The sequence below is a fragment of the Cibotium barometz genome, chromosome 45, assembly GCF_041138505.1.
Source record: "Cibotium barometz isolate CiBa-2024 chromosome 45, ASM4113850v1, whole genome shotgun sequence".
Classification (NCBI taxonomy): domain Eukaryota; kingdom Viridiplantae; phylum Streptophyta; class Polypodiopsida; order Cyatheales; family Cibotiaceae; genus Cibotium; species Cibotium barometz.
Window position 1 is genome coordinate 41162471 of NC_141090.1, and position 24519 is coordinate 41186989.

Consider the following 24519-nt stretch of genomic DNA (forward strand, 5'->3'; position numbering starts at 1 on the left):
CCATCTATAAATTTCCAATTCAATTTATAAGTTTTCATTTTTTGAAGTTCATTCATATAGTATTAACAAGTGAAAAACATTTCTTTCCCAGATTTCTATTAAAAATTTAGGCAATTTTTGCTCTGATACCAACTATGAGATCCCTCTGTCCCCCTCCGCGCACCGGACTCCCGGTAGCTAACACCGAAAGCAGCCCCCTCATGCGCGGGGCAGGGTTTCTCACTCAGGGCCTCGCCCACGAATGTCCGGGCACAAGACTAGGCTGGTGGTCACTCCGAAAACCGAAACCGGGAAAATTTCCATGCCCGAAAAGCGGGGACGATTCCACCTTTTTGAATTTTCTTAACAAATTTTTCTAACGAGATCAATTCTAAACTATCCTTCACCTGAATAAACCAGATAGAAGGAAACTATCACTGATATAATTTGATCATCTGAGTAATTTCAACGCTTTTTTCCTAATCAAGATCAGGCACAGCCGTTGATCCACACAATTGAGAAATTTATCAGGGAATTAACTAGCTACTCGAATCCTAGCGTAATCCTAAGATTTTTCAGTTTGATTATTAAAACTCCACTGATTCCAGCCTAACCCCATCCAGCCCATGGGTTACCCTACCACTGGAATCGGTAGAACCAAACAAGCACTCACCCACCCATAATTGAAATGCCTTTCTTAACTTTAGCTTTAGAACAGATATGCACACACTCCTCTTTAAAACTTTAATATAAAATAATAATCCATTGACAAAACAGATATGATCACAGATTTTATAACTCAAAATTTCCATTCAATCCCTTGTTTCACAAAAACAGTACCACTCTGGACTCTCCGTTGGGAAAGCTGGTCAGCAACGAGATCCAGTAATAGATTACAATAATCATTTCGTCAACATACATATATATATCTTCCTCGACATGTGTCCTAAGCACCGCGAGCTCGTGCATTGCCTGGTCAGAACCCTCCAAGATCCTCCTTAGGTGTCCTGGTACTTCACTCAGGGACCGCTTCGTCGGCCCTCGCCCATCGTACCGAAAGCACACCATTTTTCACCATACCCAGGCTCGTCAAGACCTGGGTAGGTTTTTGTCGCGTGAGCTGTCCCTCGAACACTCCCCGCCAGCTGTTGCAACGGAACTTCCCTTAGATAAACATATATGCCAAATGCTCCCTCCAGCATTCTGGCGTAAGACAGTCCTTTAAGAAAACAGGGTTTCTATGCAAGTTTTCAGTTTTGATTTTGTTTGAAAAACATGAATAATCTTAAATCCGTATCTCAATACTTCTAGATCCAGGTCTGAATTCCAGACAGAATTCCTCAAATTCTGTTAACTTGATCCTCAGATCAAAATCAAAAGTCTTAACTTAGTTTCGGATTCGGTGGGTATTTTGAGTGCATTTTTCCTGAACTGGACACATCGTCATTGATTGAAATTGATGAAGGAATTAGGTCTTGGTCAATAGTCTGAATCAGAGTTTTGGGTCTGGAAAGGTTCTTCCTAAACTATCTTTCTTGAAAGGTAATATTTCAATTTCTCTTTTTCTAAATTTTGTTCATTGAATATTTGCTTACAGATTTCTAAACTAATCATGAATTCTTAGGAGGAATAAAATAATCATTTATCTTGATCTCCGACTTCGATAGTTTATTTGAATTTTCTCATTCCCATCTTAGTGAATATGAAACGGTAGAATTTTCTCTCACATATTATCTGCTTATTCATTTTTTCAATTTTTACGAAAATTAACAGAGGATTAAGGAGAACCCTTATTTAATTATAAAGATTCTATATGCATCTATTTATGCATAAAATCTAATTCTGATGAAAGTCACACTTTTATCATCATAAAAATCATTTACGATGAAAATCACTCTTTTAATATAAAAGAATTTCTTTTATGCATCCATTTATGCATAAAAATCACTAATATGATGAAAATCACACTTTTAATATAAAAATATATATTTTATGCATATGTTTATGCATACAAATCATTTATGATAAAAATCACTCTTTTAATATAAAAGAATTTCTTTTATGCATCCATTTATGCATAAAAATCATTTATGATGAAAATCACACTTTTAATATAAAAAAAATATCTTTTATGCATATGTTTATGCATACAAATCATTTATGATGAAAATCACTCTTTTAATATAAAAAATATTCTTTTATGCATCCATTTATGCATAAAAATCATTTATGACGAAAGTCACACTTTTAATCTAAAAAAATATCTTTTATGCATATGTTTATGCATACAAATCATTTATGATAAAAATCACTCTTTTAATATAAAAGAATTTCTTTTATGCATCCATCTATGCATAAAAATCATTTATGATGAAAATCACACTTTTAATACTAAAAAAATATCTTTTATGCATACAAATCATTTATGATGAAAATCACACTTTTAATATAAAAAAATATCTTTTATGCACCTATTTATGCATAAAATCATTTATGATGAAAATCACACTTTTAATATTTAAAAAATATCTTTTATGCATATAATTATGCATAAAAATCATTTATGATGAAAATCACACTTTTAATATTAAAAAAATATCTTTTATGCATATGTTTATGCATAAAAATTATTTATGATGAAAATCACACTTTTAATATAAAAAATATATCTTTTATGCATATGTTTATGCATATAAATTATTTATGATGAAAATCACACTTTTAATATAAAACACTTATCTTTCATGCATATGTTTATGCATCAAAATCATTTATGATGAAAATCACACTTTTAATATAAAAAATTATCTCTTATGCATATGTTTATGCATAGAAATCATTAATGATGAAAATCACACTTTTAATTTAAAAAAATATCTTTTATGCATAAAAATCATTTATGATGAAAATCACACTTTTAATATAAAAAAAATATCTTTTATGCATATGTTTATGCATAAAAATCATTTATGATGAAAATCACACTTCTAATATAAGAAAAATATCTTTTATGCATATATTTATGCATAAAAATCATTTATGATGAAAATCACACTTTTAATATATAAAAAATTATCTTTTATGCATATGTTTATGCATAAAAATCATTTATGATGAAAATCACACTTTTAATATAAAAAATTTATCTTTCATGCATATGTTTATGCATAAAAATCATTTATGATGAAAATCACACTTTTAATATAAAAAAATATCTTTTATGCATATGTTTATGCATAAAAATCATTTATGATGAAAATCACACTTTTAATATAAAAAAATATCTTTTATGCATATGTTTATGCATAAAAATCATTTATGATAAAAATCACACTTTTAATATAAAAAATATATATCTTTTATGCATATGTTTATGCATCAAAATCATTTATGATGAAAATCACACTTTTAATATAAAAAATATATCTTTTATGCATATGTTTATGCATAAAAATCATTTATGATGAAAATCTTTCTTTTATGATCAAAATAAAATTTCAATAAGCTTCCTTCTATATACATAGAATTTAATCCTAAAGAAAGCAACACTTTCTTTTTATAAAATATTTTTAGTAAGCATTTTTCTATACCTACGATGAAAAGTAACACTTTAAGAATACATATACGATGGAAATTACTCTTTTTGAATAAAAAAGTAAAACTTATTTTTCACAATTTTTACAATTTTTTGCCATAACCTCCTTTGTATGGCTGACCATTTTTCAATTTTTAACTCTTTACAATTAATTATAAGTTCTCCAAGAGTATTTAAATCATTCTAATGTAAACATTTTCTACTTTATCAAAGAGAAACATTATGAAAAACTTGATTTTATCCATTAATCATTCATCTAGGATAAGAATGGTTGGATTTACTAAAGAAGAGAGGGGAATGCCTTTTTTCAATGAGGCATAACATCACATTCAATTTAGAGAAGACAAAAATCATAAAAAACCATAAAATGAATAGAAAAGAGAAGAATCTCCAACTTACGACGGAATTTGAGAGCTTTCCTTTGGCTTGATGGTTTGAGGGTTCTACTCTTGTTGAAACAAGAGTGGCCACTAATCTTTAGAAGAGGGAAGGTCAAAAAACTAATGAATTATGAGTAAATTCACAGTTTTCTGGCTCTTGGGAGAAGTAGGGTAGCAGTGCAAAAACACTATTAAGCTTCAACAAAGGGAAAGGCTTCTATTTATAGGAAAAAGTGAGCTTCTAACCAAGCCAACTGATTCTAGAATTTTCTAGATCAGTTTGGTCAATTTTTGACCATTTTTGGGTCAGTTTAGTCCACATTTTAAATCTAGTTGAAACAGGAGAGATAAAAATATCTCATTATTTGGGAGTTTAAAACTCTCCCACACATGTGAAATAGGCGCCTCCTTCATGAGGGAAATTTCCCCATACTGAGGTGTCAAAAATGCATCATTTCATCTAAATATCTCTCTTTTTTAACTATTAACCTTGTCCTTAGTCAACTCTTCATCTTATGTGAGTATTTACTCATTTTTGGGGGATTTTTCTTTTATTCGTCTATTTATCTCCTCCCTACATTTGGATGAATCTTATTGGTCCATAGGAACCTTAATTTAAAATTTCAAAAAAATCTTGACTCCCAGGATAATGCCTCTTGAACAAATTATACTTAATTTCTAATGCACCTTCTGAAAATCTTTTTGAACTTCTGTTTGAGGGAAACTTATTTTAATAAGATGAGATATTTTTCTATCCAAAAATATTTAAAAACTGAATTACCACTCTCTAGAAGATTTTCTCTCTCTAGGCCAAAACTGGTAGAAACAAGATCTTTTATATTTCTAAAGAGGGATTTGATTACAAGGGAAGATGCTGGACATCTTGAGAGGCTGGGGAGGAATCTTACATTCTCTCCCGATCTGTTGTCGATCATCTCGCAAACTGGGGGTAATCCTACAAACAGATCGGCTTCATTCTCCCAGGTGGCATCTTCAAAAGGATAGAACTTCCATTTTACCAATAATTCTCTGAGAATTCTGTTCTTGAGAATCTCTTCTCGAACATCAAGAATTTCTTTAGGTTGTTGGAGTTCCATCTGTCCTTGGGTTGAAGAGGTTAGAATTTCATCATCAAGTACATGATTTGGGCTTGGCACATATTTCTTTAGAAGGCTTACATGAAATACATTATGAACTTTGAGATGAGGAGGCAGAAGAAGCTCGTAGGCTAAGTCACCTACTTTCTTTGTAATCAAATATGGCCCACAATATATGGGGGATAACTTCTTGTACTTCCCAAGAGATAGAGAACTTCTTTTGGGCCGTACTCTAATGAAGACCATATCTGCTTCATCAAACTTTCTGTCTGTCCTCTTCTTATTTGCATACTGCTTTTGTCGATCCTGGGCAGCTTTAATATCTTTACTAATTGACTGCATTTGCTGCTCCATGTCGTCAAGCATCTGTCTGGACATCTCGACCCTAATCAATGTGGGTCGGACCAAGTTAATGGAGTTAAGCAATCTTGTCCTCCATACAGAGCTTTAAAAGGGCTCATCCCGATACTTCGGTGATAAGAAGCATTGTAGGCGAACTCGACTAGGTGCAGATAGCTTAGCCACTTCTTGGGTTCCCTGCCACACAACATGACCGAAGTATATCTTCGATTACTTGGTTTACCCTTTCAGTTTGACCATCGGTCTCAGGGTGATAAGCTGTGCTGAGATCCAAGAAAGTTCCCACTGCTTCAAAAAATGTCCAGAACCTTGAAGTAAACTTGGGATCTCGATCACTTACTATTCTCCTGGGTAGGCTATGCAATCTGGAGATTTCTTTGAGGAACACTCTGGCCACATCCACTGTAGTGTAGGTTTCTTTTATTGGGATCAGATGGGCAACTTTGGTTAGTCTGTCAACTACCACGAAAATGGAGTTGTAACCTGATTGCACTGAAAAGGTAATCCAGTAATAAAGTCCATACTGATACATTCCCACTTCATCTGGGGGATGTCCAATGGATGTAACTTCCCAGGCATTTTTACTCTTTCAACTTTGACTTTTTGGCATGTCAGACATTGACGTACATGATTCAGTACATCCTTTTTCAGACAGCTTCAGACCAGGCCAAAAGAAGCTTTTCTTTTACAGACATGTAGGTTTTGATGAAACCTGGATGTCCTGCTATAAGGCTGGCTTCATTCAGAATTTGATCCTTGGTTCCCTCATTGGGAATGCATAGCTTGCGATTATAATACATAATGCCATCATCCAGGCTGTACCCTTGAACTCTGTTCAACTCCTGTGGAGTTTTGCTTTCCTGCATAAGTAGGGTAGCAATAGGGCCAAAGAATCTATCCTGCATGATCTTCTCTCTTGCTTCAATAATCAAAGGATTTGATACTATAGTAATTGCAAGCAAGGAAGCTTTTCTGCTGAGGGCATCTGCTACCACATTTTATTTGCCTAGGCGGAACTTGATTTCAAAATCAAACTCTTGTAAGGTCTGCATCCACCTTCTTTGGCGCATGTGGAGGTCCTTCTGAGTGAAGATCCACTTTAAGCTCTAATGATCTGTCATCAAAGTGAATCTTTTTCCCAGTAGGTAATGTCTCCACAACTTTAAGGCATAGACTACTGAAAGTAATTCTAGGTCATGGATAGCATAATTCCTCTCATGCGTTCTGAGTTTTCGAGATTCATAGGCCACTGCATGACCTTCCTACATGAGTGCACCTCCCAGGGCAAAACCACTTGCATCAGTTACTACCTCAAAGGGTAGAGAGAAATCTGGCAGCTTCAAACAAGACTGGTTACCAAGGCGGTCTTCAGCTTATCAAAAGCACTCTGGCACCTGGCAGACCACTGAAATGGGGTATTCTTTTTAAGAAGATTAGTCAGGGGGGAAGCTATGAGAGCATACTTTGGTATAAAAATTCTATACCAACCAGTCAATCCCAAGAATCCTCTGACTTCTTTCACTATCTTTGGTTCAGACCAATCTATGACTGCTTGGACTTGTGCGGAATCTGGAGAAATTCCATCTTTGGATACCAGAAAGCCCAAGTATTCAACGCGGTCGCGGCAGAGAAAGTGCATTTGCTCTTTTTGGCAAAGAGTTGGTGCTTCCTTAGAATCTCAAGAACTTTTCGGACATGAGTCTCATGGTCAGCTACATTCTTTGAGTAAATCAGAATGTCATCAAAGAAAACTAGAACAAAATCATCCAAGTATTCTCCGAGGATGTCCTGCATTAGGCGATTGAATGTAGCTGGGGCATTAGTTAATCCGAACGGCATGACAGTAAATTCATAATGCCCATAGCGAGTATTGATGGCTGTTTCTGGTATATCTTGATCATTGATCATGATCTGGTAATACCCGGATTTGAGATCTATCTTTGTGAAGATCTGGGCTCCATTTAGCCTGTCGAGATGCTCATCAATTCTTGGGATAGGATACTTATTCTTAACTGTCAGCTGATTCAGACCTCTGTAGTCCACATAGAGTCTAAGCGTTCCATCTTTCTTTTTCAGAAAGAGAACTGGTGCACCCCAAGGTGAAACACTGGGTCTTACAAACCCTTGTTCTAACAGCTGTCTAAGCTGTTCCTTGAGTTCGATGGCTTCAAGAACTGGCAATTTGTACGTGCACAGGGCTACTGGCTGAGCTCCGGGGGTCAATTCAATCACATGATCTACTTCCCGAATTGGAGGCATTTCAGTTAGCTCTGCTGGGAATATATCATCAAATCCATTTAACCATTCTAGTTCTTTAGCCTTAAGCTTTGAATCTACTGGGTTCATTTTGACAACATAAATTTGCTGCTTCTTTCTAAGTCCTTTCAGCAACCTAGAAGCTTTTACTAACTGAAGGTCTGGGGATCCAAAAACTCCAATTCCTTGAACTTTGTTCCCGTGAAGGTCATGGAAGGAAATGGTTCCATTGTGACAGTGTATGTCAGCTTGATTTTTGTGGAGCCAATCCATTCCAAGGATCCCGTCAAAAACTCCCAGAGGTAAGACTTTGAACTGACAGTCAGTTACATTACCATCTAGATTGAACTGGATAAGATCTGTCTCATGGTGAGTGAAAAGAGTCTTCCCACTGGCCAATTCAACTTGCATAGGTTTCCCTGATTTCTGTTCTAAGATGCTCTCTTGCTTTAGCTTTAAGAATTCATTCATTTTGATTTCCAAAAATCCAAGGGGACAAAATCTCTTTCTTAGATAGGTTTTTAGGTCGTTCCTCCAGGACTGAGTATTTCTGTCTAGACGGTTGGTGTCACAGTGGTTCCTCCATGCTACCCTGGCTGTTTCCACTATTTTCAGCCGGGCAAGAGCCATTTTGCTCCGCTCATTGTAGCCTGTGACGTCAAAATATTCTTCCATGGCTTCCACCAATTTCTCCATAGCCTCGCCCAGGTTCTCCCCTTCTCCTTTGAAGGGTCCTGGCTAAGTCCTATGAAGAGCCTTGTGAACATCAGGGTCAAGCTCGTCATCTTCAGAGAGAGGGTCTGGCTGACGGCCACGGTTTCCTCGTCTCATGATTCTGCCAAAAATTTATATATTATTAAATTTTTATTTTGATATCATCCACGAGATCCTAAGACTTAAGAGGTTCGGAAAATAATTTCTTAAACAAGACAATGATCTTATTGGAGATCTATGACATATGTCAGATAACAGATTTTTCTTTATCAGATCGTCCGTAAACAATCACTTATACAACAGGGAATTTTTCTCCAGAAAACATTTCTTTATTTATATAAAAGTTGCAATATGTACATAGAGCAGCTCGGCTCCAAAATCACCGCCTCAATCGTAATCATATAAAGAAGCGAAACTGTGAAGAAGACATACCATGGTACACACGATGCATTACACAAAGAGGTGCTCTAATTCTATTTCTCACCGGGATAAAGCGGCTAAGAAGTCTAAAAAATCGGCATGAAGTTCTGAAGTTCCTGGGTGAATGATCACAGAGTAGAACGTGCTGAACAAGTCCTAGTTTTATCAGAATCATGGCCGAGGAAATATTTTGCCTGAGCCTCTGACGCTCTAGTACTGATGTTAATACACCATCCTCCACAGAACCACATATACCGACATCGCTCAAGAGGATCAAGAAAGTAAAGACTCTCAAAATGGCGAGCGAGTCTCACTCTGCTCATTCGGGTCATAGCAGAATCGATGAGGTGATCAAATGCAAAAGCTATCATATCCTGACTCTGAGAGAGTCCAGGAATTCTAGATAGGTTCGAGGTGTCCATCTATAAATTTCCAATTCAATTTATAAGTTTTCAATTTTTGAAGTTCATTCATATAGTATTAACAAGTGAAAAACATTTCTTTCCCAGATTTCTATTAAAAATTTAGGCAATTTCTGCTCTGATACCAACTGTGAGATCCCTCTGCCCCCCTCCGCGCACCGGACTCCCGATAGCTAACAGCGGAAGCAACCCCCTCATGTGCGGGACAGGGTTTCTCACTCGGGGCCTCGCCCACGAATGTCCGGGTGGCACGAGACTAGGCTGGTGGTCACTCCGAAAACCGAAACCGGGAAAATTTCCCATGCCCGGAAAGCGGGGATGATTCCACCTTTTTGAATTTTCTTAACGAATTTTTCTAACGAGATCAATTCAAAACTATCCTTCACCTGAATAAACTAGATAGAAGGAAACTATCACTGATATAATTTGATCATCTGAGTAATTTCAACGTTTTTTTCCTAATCAAGATCAGGCAGCACAGCCGTTGATCCACTCAATTGGAGAAATTTATCAGGGAATTAACTAGCTACTCGAATCCTAGTGTAATCCTAAGATTTTTCAGTTTGATTATTAAAACTCCACCGATTCCAGCCTAACCCCATCCAGCCCATGGGTTACCCTACTCACTGGAATCGGTAGAACCAAACAAGCACTCACCCACCCATAATTGAAATGCCTTTCTTAACTTTAGCTTTAGAACAGATACGCACACACTCCTCTTTAAAACTTTAATATAAAATAATAATCCATTGACAAAACAGATATGATCACAGATTTCATAACTCAAAATTTCCATTCAATCCCTTGTTTCACAAAAACAGTACCACTCTGGACTCTCCGTTGGGACAGCTGGTCAGCAACGAGATCCAGTAATAGATTACAATAATAATTTCATCAACATACATATATATATCTTCCTCGACATGTGTCCTAAGCACCGCGAGTCCGTGCATCGCCTGGTCAGAACCCTACAGGATCCTCCTTAGGTGTCCTAGTACTTCATTCAGGGACCGCTTTGTCGGCCCTCGCCCATCATACCGAAAGCACACCATTTTTCACCATACCCAGGCTGGTCAAGACCTGGGCAGGTTTTTGCCGCGTGAGCTGTCCCTCGAACACTCCCCACCAGCTGTTGCAACCGAACTTCCCTTAGATAAACATATATGCCAAATGCTCCCTCCAGCATTCTGGCGTAAGACAGTCCTTTAAGAAAACAGGGTTTCTATGCAAGTTTTCAGTTTTGATTTTGTTTGAAAACCATGAATAATCTTAAATCCGTATCTCAATACTTCTAGATCCAGGTCTGAATTCCAGACAGAATTCCTCAAATTCTGTTAACTTGATTCTCAGATCAAAATCAAAAGTCTTAACTTAGTTTCGGATTCAGTGGGTATTTTGAGTGCATTTTTCCTGAATTGGGCACATCGTCATTGATTGAAATTGACGAAGGAATTAGGTCTTGGCTGAATCAGAGTTTTGGGTCTGGAAAGGTTCTTCCTAAACTATCTTTCTTGAAAGGTAATATTTCAATTTCTCTTTTTCTAAATTTCGTTCATTGAATATTTGCTTACAGATTTCTAAACTAATCATGAATTCCTAGGAGGAATAAAATAATCATTTAACTTGATCTCCAACTTCAATATTTTATTTGAATTTTCTCATTCCCATCTTAGTGAATATGAAACGGTAGAATTTCCTCTCACATATTGTCTGCTTATTCATTTTTCTAATTTTTACGAAAACTAATAGAGGATTAAGAAGAACCCTTATTTAATTATAAAGATTCTATATGCATCTATTTATGCATAAAATCTAATTCTGATGAAAGTCACACTTTTATCATCATAAAAATCATTTATGATGAAAATCACTCTTTTAATATAAAAGAATTTCTTTTATGCATCCATTTATGCATAAAAATTATTTATGATAAAAATCACACATTTAATATAAAAAATATATTTTATGCATACAAATCATTTATGATAAAAATCACTCTTTTAATATAAAAGAATTTCTTTTATGCATCCATTTATGCATAAAAATCATTTATGATAAAAATCACACTTTTAATATAAAAAAATATCTTTTATGCATAAGTTTATGCATACAAATCATTTATGATGAAAATCACTCTTTTAATATTAAAAAATTTCTTATATGCATCCATTTATGCATAAAAATCATTTATGATGAAAATCACACTTTTAATATAAAAAAATATCTTTTATGCATATGTTTATGCATACAAATCATTTATGATAAAAATCACTCTTTTAATATAAAAGAATTTCTTTTATGCATCCATTTATGCATAAAAATCATTTATGATGAAAATCACACTTTTAATACTAAAAAAATATCTATTATGCATATGTTTATGCATACAAATCATTTATGGTGAAAATCATACTTTTAATATAAAAATATCTTTTATGCACCCATTTATGCATAAAATCATTTATGATGAAAATCACACTTTTAATATTTAAAAAATATCTTTTATGCATAAAAATCATTTATGGTAAAAATCAGACTTTAAATATATAAAAAAATATCTTTCATGCATATGTTTATGCATAAAAATCATTTATTATAAAAATCACACTTTTAATATAAAAAATTATCTTTCATGCATATGTTTATGCATCAAAATCATTTATGATAAAAATCACACTTTTAATATAAAAAATTTATCTTTCATGCATATGTTTATGCATCAAAATCATTTATGATGAAAAAAATCACACTTTTAATATAAAAAAATATCTTTTATACATAAAAATCATTTATGATGAAAATCACACTTTAAATATATAAAAGATATCTTTTATGCATATGTTTATGCATAAAAAACATTTATGATGAAAATAACTCTTTTAATATAAAAAAATATCTTTTATGCACCCATTTAGCATAAAAATCATTTATGATGAAAATCAAACTTTTAATATAAAAAGAATATCTTTTATGCATATGTTTATGCATAAAAATCATTTATGATGAAAAATATCTTTTATGCATAAAAAGCATTTATGATGAAAATCTCACTTTTAATATAAAAAAATATCTTTCATGCATATATTTATGCATCAAAATCATTTATGATGAAAATCACACTTTTAATATTTTAAAAAAACATCTTTTATGCATATGTTTATGCATAAAAATCATTTATGATGAAAATCATACTTTTAATATAAAAAAATATCTTTTATGCATATGTTTATGCATCAAAATTATTTATGATAAAAATTACACTTTTAATATAAAAAATATATCTTTTATGCATATGTTTATGCATAAAAATCATTTATGATGAAAATCTTTCTTTTATGATCAAAATAAAATTTCAATAAGCTTCCTTCTATACATAGAATTTAATCCTAAAGAAAGTAACACTTTCTTTTTATAAAATATTTTTAGTAAGCATTTTTCTATACCTAGGATGAAAAGTAACACTTTAAGAATACATATACGATGGAAATTACTCTTTTTGAATAAAAAAGTAAAACTTATTTTTCACAATTTTTAAAAAATTTCGCCGCAACCTCCTTTGTATGGCTGACCATTTTTTAATTTTTAACTCTTTACAAAATTAATTATAAGTTCTCCAAGAGTATTTAAATCATTCTAATGTAAACATTTTCTACTTTATCAAAGAGAAACATTATGAAAAACTTGATTTTATCCATTAATCATTCATCGGTAGAAGGTTCTCAGGAGCAGAGTCCTCAGAGAGTTTTTAGTCAAGTGGAAGTTCTTCCCTCTAGAAGACGCCACCTGGGAGAAAGAAGAAGAGTTGGCAAAAGATTACTCCCACTTTGCGAGATGAGGACATCTCGCATTTTTCAAGTGGGAGAGGATGTAAGATTCCTCCTCAGCCTGAATAATGAAAAAGCTTTTACCTCAATCCCCTGTAATCATTCCCTATTTCAGAATACAATAAAATATTATTTTTCCTTGTTTTTATCTAGAGAGAAGAAAAATTATAGAGAGAGGTAATTCAATATTAAGATATTTTTGGATATAAAAATTCTCCTAATATCAAAAATATATTTCCCTGAAACAGAAGCTCAAAATAAATTCTCCAAGGTGCATTAGGAATCAATTAAAAATGATATAAGTGACCTTAGCCTAAGGGTCAAGATTTTCAGAAATTTTTGGATTATGGTCCAATTAAGGTTCCTATGGGGCCAATAGGATTAATCCAAGTGTTGGGATGACATAAATCCAATGAATAAAAGAAAATACCCAAAAATGAGTAAATGCTCACATAAGATGAAGAGTTGACTGAGTACAAGGTTTATTAGTTAAAATTAAGAGATATTACTAAAAAAATGAGATATTTTGGAGGAATGATGAATTTTTGACACCTTGGTAAGGAGAGGGGAACCTTTGAGGTAGGTGCCTCTTCACATGTGTGGGAGGGTTTTTAATTAAAAAAAATTGATATATTTTTATCTCTCCTCTCTCCTAGATCAAACTGGATCAAAATGGAAGCTGAACTAGTCCAAATCTTGTCCAAATTCAGCCAAACTGAAGCTGAAAAATTCTAGAACTTAGTTGGACTCAGTTAGTGGCCTCCCTCACCTATAAATAGACCCTCATTCTTTTGTATTCTCATATGTGAGCTATACCATGCCAGTATTACATTAAAATAATCATATTTTCTATTATCCCTTAAAAATCCTCTCTTTTTGGAGAGATTGGAGCTTCTCTCTCTCTCTTCAACAACTCTTGGAGCTTTCTTCTCAATTCACTAAACCAATTGATTGGTTGGGGGCTTCACTTCTAGATAAAGAAGCAAGCCAAACCTAGAGGTAAGAAGGAATTTCATGGTTTTTGTTAATATTCTCAAATGATTTCACTTCTCAACCCCTTCAAGCTTGAGAAGTTTCTAATTAGTTTTTTTTAATGCAAATCAAGCTTTCTCTAAGAACTTTAATGATAAATCACAAAAAAGTTAATCTTTATGCTTATTTAGAATGCTTTTTATGTATATCTCTCTCTCCCAAAAGAATAGTCATTCCTATGGCTAATTCTTTAGAAAATGAATGCTTCTCATTGATAAATTCTTAATTCAAAAATCAAACTCTAAGTTTGTTAAGCTAGAGGTTAAGAAAATGATATTTTTATGCTTTTATGATAGCAAAGTATGGTAAATTCTTTTAAATTATTTATAAGTAGTTAAAAAACTACTTTAAGTGATTCTAAATGTAAAAGAGATATTCCTATCATTTTGGGAAAAGAAGAATAGTAGAAATAGCCTAATCTAGTAGATTAATCATAATTAAGATTATGATTAAGATTATAATTAAGATTAATCATAATTAAGATTATGATTATGGCTAAATTTATGATTTAATTTCATAAATTAGATTTTAGTTTAAGAATAGATCTTCTATCATAATTGTATTACAATGTCTTATTCTTTTCTGGAAAAATTAAAAATTATCTGGAATAGCAACAAAGCTATGGTAAAATTTTTAAAAAATAATACATATCTTATTTTTATGCATAATGCTAAAAGAGGACTTCCTACCATATTTTAGGATGGGACATCCTATGCTAAAATAATGATTTTCATCATATTCATGAGAAACTAAATTTTAGTATTTATGCATAAATAATTAATTAAAGAAAAGAGGAATTTTTGGTAATTTTATGCAAAAAGAGAAATTTCCATGATAATGGAGATCCATGTTATTAAATGGAAAAAGAGAAATTTTGGTATATTAAAATAATGGATATTTTTATTTAATTTAAAGAGGAATTTTAGATAAATTTATTTTATGCATGAAAAGATTTTAAATGATAAAAGAGGAATACCCATGATATTTAAAATTCAATCAGTTAAATGGTAAAAGTGGAATTCTTAGCATATTTGAAATAATGAATATTTTTATTTAATTTAAAGAGGAATTGTATATAAATTTATTTTATGCATGAGAAATTTTTAAATGATAAAAGAGGAATTCCCATGACATTTGGAATTCAATCATCAAATGAGAAAAAGAGGAATTTTAAGCTTATTAAAAAAATGGATATTTGTATTTAGTTAAAAGAAGAATTTTTATGGTATTTAAGTAGAGAAAGATTTGAATTAAATTTTGGTTGACGAAAGAGGAATTTTTACCATAATCCCACCTAGAGAATTAGGGATGATGAATTAAATTGGTAGAAAGAATATCTTTAGATATTTTATGTGGATAAATCATCAAAGTGATATTTACCCAAAATTAGATTAAATGGAAGAAGAGTATTTTTATAAAAAGCCGATATTCTCATATAAAACCATTTAGAATGAAATTCATAAAGTTGAAATTTTCTTATGACAAAGAATAGACTGCCGTTGAATTAACCTAGTTTTTCCTTGACCGAAATCACCAAGAATCTAATTGGACATTCAGTCGAATGATGGGTAGATTACCCTGATGAGAGATCAATGATTCTCACTAAGAAAATATGGATTAACAAAAAAAGGGTTTTGTGGAACCAATCTCAAACCGGGAATTTTACTTGCATAGAACCTCTATTTTGTTTTAAAGGACTGTTTTACGCCAGAATGCTGGGGAGGAAGCATTTGGTATGTATTTAACTAAGAAGAGGCTCGTTGCAACAGTTGGGGCGGGGAGTCGTCGAGGGACGTCACGCGTGGCAAAGCTTGCCAAGGTCTTGAGCCTTGGTATGGCTAAAATGGTGCGCTTCCGGTACGATGGGCGAGTACCGACGAAAGCGATCCCTGAGTGAAGTGCTATGACACCTAAGTAGGACCCTAGAGGGTTCTGACCAAGTGATGCATGGGCTCGCAAGGTTGCTAGGACACCCATGCGTACGTCGAGGAAGACTCGACGATAAACTAAAAAGAATGACTTTTGTGAATTGAATTTTGATATTGGATCTCGTTGGTTGACCAGCTGGTTTTGAATGGAGAGTCCAGATGATATATTTTGTAATACAATGGACTCAATATTTTGGAGGATTATGATCAGTAATACTATGATTTTCATTGAAAGATTGTTTTAAAGACAGCCGAATTTGTTATAATGGCAATTTCATATTGGGTGTGTAAGTGGTTTGCCTACTTTAAATTTTGCTTGAAGTGACGGCTAGGGGGCATGGAAACTATTTTCCTCGATACCCTAGCAAAACATAACCAAATTTTTATAAAGGAATCCCACCAATACAATGGTTGGGTGGTTGGCTAAACCCATGGGCCGGCTAGATCGGGGGATTCCTGTGATACAAATAAGTTACGAATAGTTACGCTAGTTAGATTAAGTCCTAGGAAGACCCTTGTTCTGTGGGAGGGAATCAGCGGCTGTGCCTCGTTAAAGGAGGAAAAAAGTGATGATTCTATGGACCAAGTGCAAGTATCTTCTTTGATCTGACCATGTGACTTTAGGTTTGGTCGGATCAGTTTGAATTGTTAAGACTTTGACTCGTTAGATTAATTTTCCCATTAGATGATTTTCTTGGCAGAATTGCCCGTGCCTTCCGGGTGAGGGAAGTTTTTTCGGGCTCGATTTCGGAGGAACCGCCGGGCTAGTCTCTTGTCCGGACATTCGTGGGCAAGGCCCCGAGTGTGGAACCTTTCCCCGCGCGAGAGGTTGATGCTATTTTCGCCGCCGCCAGTGCCCTCGGAGGGGGCATCGCGGAGGGGCCGGGGTCTCACAGAGAGGCTATCAGATGTTTTCATTTTAAGCTCATAAAATTGGATTTTTAATATTCTCTTTAAATTGGGATTTTAATCTTATCTTTGAATGTTTTCCTTTTTCCCCATAAATCCTATCAAGGGTGTCCCATGCCTCATGTGCACTCTTAGCTTCAATGATGTGGTGTATGTATATGTCACTCAAATCTAGGGCGGTAATTGTAAATGTTTTTTCATTCTTTGTGAGCCATAGAGTTTTCATTATCCCCCCTAGTTGTTAGCTTCTTAAGAATCTTTCTCATTGGCTATGTTCCCAAGTGGGAGTGAATATGCATGTGGATGTTTGAGAACATGTGTTATTAGACATAAGTGGATGCACATAGCAGACCACTGATGGAAGCGCACGTTTACACATTGAGTGAACTTGCGTGGATGGGTCTATGGTCCTCTATGAACATGTGTTTGCAAAGTTTCATAGCCATGTGCATGCACATGTAACACAATAAGTTCTCTAGTATAGGAACATGAATTCCTTGGATGTAGTGGTCAAAGTGAATGGGTGTGGGAAGGTCTACGAACATGGATACCTTTGTCAGCCATCGTCGAACGTGCAAGTCAGACACGTTTATTGTGAGCAGGAGCTGGCATATGGGGTGTCCAAAATAGCTAGCAATTATGGAAGGGATATTTTGAGTTAAAGCCCCTAATAAATGGATATGACAAGATTATTTATTAGAGGTAGGAACGTACTTTTCACAGGGAAAATTTGCATTTGCAAGTGCCATTCGAGTCCATTTTGCATAACAAAACAAAGAGCAGTTTTATAGTTTTTACCCCAAATCTAGAGTTTATGCCAATGATGTAATTTTTAGTTTTATTTTTATATAGTTATTAATATTTACTCCTAATCTATCTAATGATATCAACAATGCAACCTAATGATGTGTGTGTAAGGATTAATGGTTCAATTCAAATTTATTAATGTAAAAAGCTTGAAAAACAAAGAATGAACAAATTGCTCAAATTCAATGAAAAAATGAACAAATTGCTCAAATTCAATGAAAAAATGAACAAATTGCTTAACAAACAAATTGCTCAAATTCAATGAAAAAGAAAGATTTAACACCTACACCTACTTGTAACTTGATTCTTCATGCTCCAAATTTATGCCTCTAATAAGACCAAAAAACAACAAAACAACCAATGCTAGCTTCCTACAAGTGGTGGATTTGCTTTGCAACCGGGCTATGTTCAAATATCATAGTAAGCAAGGGAATCCTAAGCTAGGATGTCCCCTCCACAACATCATCATAGGAATCATCTTATTACTAAGGTGGTTATGTTAACCCATTCCTAGGGTTAACAAGATCTACTGCCATTATCTTACATCAAGGAGTAACAATAGATACACCAAAGGGTCATACATTCAAGATATGAAGCAATAGTATCCAAAGCTACAACTTGGATGGGCGCCCATAATGGTGTGATGGAGTATTTATGGCGATTCCTGCTTCAAGACCGTGTGGTAGCAAGTTAGGATGAAGTCCCAAGTGATGTACTTCATGGATATATTATGAGAGTAGTCATTGTAATAGCATTAGGCCTCTTTTATGAGCCTAAAGTGCCCTGCTGGCCATAGTTTAAGTGAGTGTAAACACTTATGGCCATGCATATAAGTGGACTTCTCTCATAATACAACAGACTCTCCCATTGTGCAATTGAGTCTTACTCTTGCCAATCTCTCTCCCTAATGTATGCTAGTGAATGTGTGTGAGTGAAGTGAGGTGAGAGGAGGAACGAGTACCCATAGTTCAATGCGATGGTGGGAGGCGTGGTGGAATTGCCTCTCCAGGAGTTGTAGAGCTTGGAGACCTCAAGGGTTACGAGCTCGGCCATTGGAACGATCCTCACAATAGTATGATCACCATAATGGACCACGAGCCATCGTAGTGGTATCAGAGGGCATTACATAATACAACAGGGAATATCTTTACTTTTTAGAACCCAGATTATTATTGGGTTTGTATGGTTGAGACAGTTTACAACGAGAGCTTTGGGCTCCTTGGAACTTACAATCTAAGATTGTGGAAGGTTGTAGATCAACTTCATGTACGTGTAATGTTTGTGGATTATGAAAAGCTTAATAAGTTAGATTTTCGGTGCATAGGCACTGGACAATACATAATTTTTTGATTTGCTGTTTACAAGCTTGTTCAAATGCCGTTCGTCTCAAATATTGATCCACCAAATGAGTTTTGTAAGCTTTTATCCTTATCCTACTTTTTTTCAACGAGAATTATATCTTCAATGCTAATGTTTTTTTCTGGCATACATTTTGCCAGATGGTGACACGGGGTATAGGCTACCAAGGAGAGATAATCCAATTGTTCGAAGATTGTTTTAAAGCCATATTCAGGTGTGTTAAGATTATCATCATTTTATGGTTTATAATGCTAGATGTATATTTATAAGCCAAGTTTGGTGCTTTAAAAGCTTCTATATGGATATATATGGCAATCATGAGATGTGTTTATATAGAAGGTTGGCAAGTTGAGGACGATGTATACATATATGTATGAGTGTGAACAATATCTAGGGATATTATTGGTCCGTGCGCATACACACGTGCGCATACACAGACACATATTTACATGTGTGTATGTGACATGCACACATGCGTTCATAAGCTCACACACACATACACATATCTTCCAGTTGTAGCATGTATGGTTTCAATGGATTACACATACACGTACACATACGTACATGTACATACATACATACATCTTTATGCATGTTTGTGTGTAACTCGATGTGCCTAGCTTCTAAAGGGAAAAGAAGGGTGATTTTACACATATTTCTTTTGCCTGTAACTACATGGAAAATGCTTCCTTGAAAATGGAAAATGCTTCCTTGAAAATGTAAAATGCCTCCTGCCAGACGGCGGGTCGTGACACTAGTATTTGGAATACACAACAAGATTTAAGTAATACATTATGCAAATAGATTAGAGTCTCATAACAAGCTTGCTCGTCTCTAACCTCGGCTCAAAAAATAAAATTATTGTCCAAAGCTTAGAAAAATCATCCCACAATTTTATTAAAAAACTTAGTAATGGTTTATTTGTGCAAAAAATCAAGTATTCTTTGTTGAAAAATAAGTTTTGGTTTTATATGAATCATCAATCCTTGATATAGTCACGTAGATTAGTTTGACGGATACTCTTGCTACAATAGTTTGATTTTAAGGCTAGTGTAAACCTTAAACTTGGTATGGAGTAGTAGATCGCTCACCCGAGACACTTTATTCATGATCAACCCCGTGAAGGGGAAATGATGATTATACCTACAACTTTATGTCCATATCATAGTTTATAGCATACTACATAAAGAATACAAGGAGAATCTTGGCTCTAACAAAAAAGCATCCTTACTATTTGATTACTATAAGAGATGTGCCCCAAACATATATTGACCTCTTTGACTAAATGGTAAGAATAATGGCAAATAATAGGGTTGCCTTTTTGGCAATCGACTTCAAAGATGAAACCAAGAAGGTAGATTTCTCAAAATTGCAAGTCATGATGCTCTCACAACTAAAGAAGGTGTAACATCCAACACTCGTGTGAAGGATTTAACAAGGTTTTGTAAACAATGTGATGTGTGTCAAAGGATATATCACAACAAGTGTTTTGGAGGATCCCTCCCAAAATTTGTAGCCTAAGATTGTGACCCTCCCCTCTTATCAAGCCCCTTCCCCCATACCTCTCTCCCCTTCTTTGAGATTCATTTTTTACTTTTTATATAAAATAAACATATTCCCTTTAAATGAAATATACACATGTATATATTCCCTTTAAAAAACCATTAGTTTAGCAATCCATCCACCTCCTAAGCCCCCTATTAATCCTTTTTAGGAGATCACCATGTGTGACATGACAATCTTGGTTGAAATTTTCAAGAATATTTTCACTAAATTTATTTATATCCTTTTTAATATTCAACCAAGATTGTCATGTGTGACATGACAATCTTGGTTGAAATTTTCAAGAATATTTTCACTAAATTTATTTATATCCTTTTTAATATTTAACCAAATTAAAAAACATTGTTTGAGACTATTCCAAAATTGGGCATTGGATTTTATAGGTCCATTCAAGCCTCTTGCAAAATATATATAGGAAGAAGTATTATAGGCAATAGTAGGAAGTACCCCTAAAAGTTTGGTTCCCCCTCCTTTCTAGAAAATCAAGAAGGCTAAGCTTGATCAACTTGGTCAATTCAAAATAAGTGTAGCTACAACCCATAAAGAACCTATGTGTATCATAATTGGTGAGAAGAATCTCTTTCTTGGTGATGTTGCAAGTAAAGGATTGTTCAAGAGCCTTTATATGAGAAGTCTTACGTCAAGTCTCACCATCACCTTATTCTAAGCTCATTATTTTTGAAACAAGAGTCTTTCTTGGTGATGTTACAAGTAAAGGATTGTTCAAGAGACTTTATATGAGAAGTCTTACGTCAAGTCTTACATCAAGTCTCACCATCACCTTATTCTAAGTTCATTATGTTTGAAACAAGTTCTAACACTGACAAGGACTCTTGTGAGAAGGAAAATAGTAGTGATGCCTTGTAGTAAGGATCAAAAACTATTATATGCCCCAATGGGGGTTCTTATTTAGTTACATAACAATGTAGTGTTGAAAAAACTAGCATTTATATGAACCATGAGTGGAGCCTTACCTTCCGCAAATGGAATTGATATTCTTTGTTACTAACTATCCATATCATAATATGATAAATGATAAGAAAACTTGTGGCAAGGTTTAAAAATATGATTAATGATAAGAAAACAAGTGGCAAGGTTGGATCTTGTTGTAAAGAGTTCCATGGTGTGCAATAGAACTAAATAACAAGAAAATAATAAGAAAGTAGAAAAAACCAAGTGAATGGTCTTTTAGAAGTTGAGGCATGTGGTAGAAGCAAATCCTCTTGATGTTTATTATTGCTTTTCTGTACAATCTTTGTAATCCCTACCCTAGCTTAGATGTTTCATATAGTATATAGCCAAAAGGCCCATCTTTATAATGAAAGCCAGCCACATAAGGCTTGTATATATAATGAGTACATGTTTTGGGTACCCCATAAGTGTGGGTATACGGGAAAAGTCCTTTTTCAAGTTACTAACTCATAGGAGTGTGTAAAGACATTCTCAGTAATATAATCAACATTTAGCTCAAGCTCTTCCTTCTTGCTTTTCTTGTTCTCTTCTTACTTCTTGGATACTTTCATGTTTATACTTGTCTTTGGCTATGGAGTCTTGTAGAGTTCCTTGCTTGCATGTGTGTGTGCACATGAGGCAAGGATGTGTGCTTGATTCTTGTTAGAAATTATATAGGTGCGGAGTGTGAGTGAGAGGTTGAGAGTAGAGAAGAAGCTTGCTAGCTTCTCCCTCAATTATGATTGGATTACGGAGGTCCAAGCTTTGGATTGGTAGAGCTTGAGAGCTTGACCACCCTTGAGGTTTCCATTCCCACAAGCAATGTGATGTCACAAATATAGATAGGCTCGTACTCCTTGGTGTTGATATGCTTGTGATGAAGCTATAACTTTCCTAAACAAGAGCGGCTTGCCAAGGAATAGAACTAGCTCTAGAGTGGAATTGGAGCATTTTATTGATTCATTATTTGTTTCAGTTTGCCTATGAGTTTGAAAACTTATGGTAGATTGATTGAGTGTTGAGTTGGAGTGAGATTTGGAGTGATTAATGTGATGAAAGAGTGATTAAAGTAGACGTTTGTGTGATTTTTTACTAACTTTAACCATCTTCATTACTTAGTTTTCTTATTTTTCTAATCAAGGATGATGAGAGAAGGAATGGCAACCCTCCAAGTACTCAGGTACCAATTTCATCATCAATTACTTCAATCTTGTCTAATTTTTTATTAACAAGGTTAATTAGGAACTTTCAATTCATGCACAAAAATCTTGATTTTTTAGGTGTTTTAATTGATGGCAATGTGTCATCAAGTAGAGCTTCAATCCATTCAATAAGCGGTCTAAGAGACAAATTAGGCCTAAAAAAGAAAGGGCAGAGGCAAAACTTTGCAGGAAAAATAGACAAAAATTACTCTCCGAGAAGTCTAATTGTCGGCCTCCTGTGTAGTCTGATTGTAGGGTCTAATCACTCAGGATTGAGCAAGCATGGACAGAAAAGTCAAATTGCTGGCAAATTTCGATTTGTAGAGCCGTAAATGGTAAAAGAAGAGATTGACCAAATTTAAGAGACAATAGTGAGGGGACGTGCACATTGAATGCATAAAAATCTAGGAAATCTATCAAATTGACAGCCGATGGAAAATAATAAGGGGAGGTGCACATTGAATATAGAAAAATCTAGGAAATCTATCAGACTGACAAGCCGGTGGAAAATAGTAAGGGGATGTGCACATTGAACACACAAAAACTTAGGAAAGTTATCAGATTGACAATCGGCATAGGTACTGACATGCAAGAAAGTGCAATCATACAGTCTGATTATGGAATAATTTGATCCCTATACAATCAATTGTGTGTACAAGCGACCTACCGAAGGTCCAATCCCCACCAACTAACTATTAATCCTATAATCACTTGCACATACTAGTCATCAGTATGAGCAGTCGATGTATTACTAATCACCAAAGGCTAGTTGTTTGATGTTCGATTGTTGATTGGTGAGAAAGTGTAATCGTCGTAAGTTCAATGGCTCTATCAAACTAGTCCAATCACCTGATTGGAGATTTCAAGGAGAAAATTTTAGAATTTCCAAAGACTGATTTTCATAGTTTCCTAGATCAGTGCGAGACCCAAGGACCTTTGGAAGACCAATCATCCCTTAAAACTTGAAAAAACCCCCAAAAAAAGTAGAGTTTTTCCAAAGACTGATTTTCATAGTTTCCCATATCAGTGTGAGATGCAAGGACTTTTGGAAGACCAGTCATCCCTTAAAACTTGAAAAGACCCCAAAAGACCATTTAAAAAGTATAAAATATTTAAAACCCAGAAAATAATAATCTCAGAACCAAGAAAAATGGTTAAAAGATTTCTAGCAAAAGTGATTCTAGTATTGGACCAAGTGCTTATGCATTTACATTTAGGCAGAATCATTGTGACTTCATACTCGAACTAATGTTGAGCACGAAACATTATCATATGCGCTAACGCTAGGGAGTAGGATCGTGCTGATTCCATCAAGAGAATTTGGCTTAATGTCATTCATACCCTCCGTACCCCAGTGGGGGAAGCTTTAGGGTGGTTTTGACTGTATGTGGAAGTGTCAAGAAGCCTTCACGAGGCTGTGGTGGGCGACCTGGTTATTTTCTCGCACAGATAGTGGTGGGGGTGATCCCACTTGGCAATAGAGACCACCTGTATGGTTATTTCCTCCCCCACCCCTTGTATGAGATAGCCTTCTCCTCATAGAGTGGTAGGCCTGGAGGAGAAGTGCATCCTCCCCTTTTTTTGTTCTTTGATCCTCGCTCCATACATGGAGGCGAGTTTGTCTCTAGCCTTTTGAGGCTATTTTTCTGTTAAAGGATCTTGTTCCCATAAAAACAAAGATACCAACCTAGATCCACTATACGAGGAACTAAGATCACCCA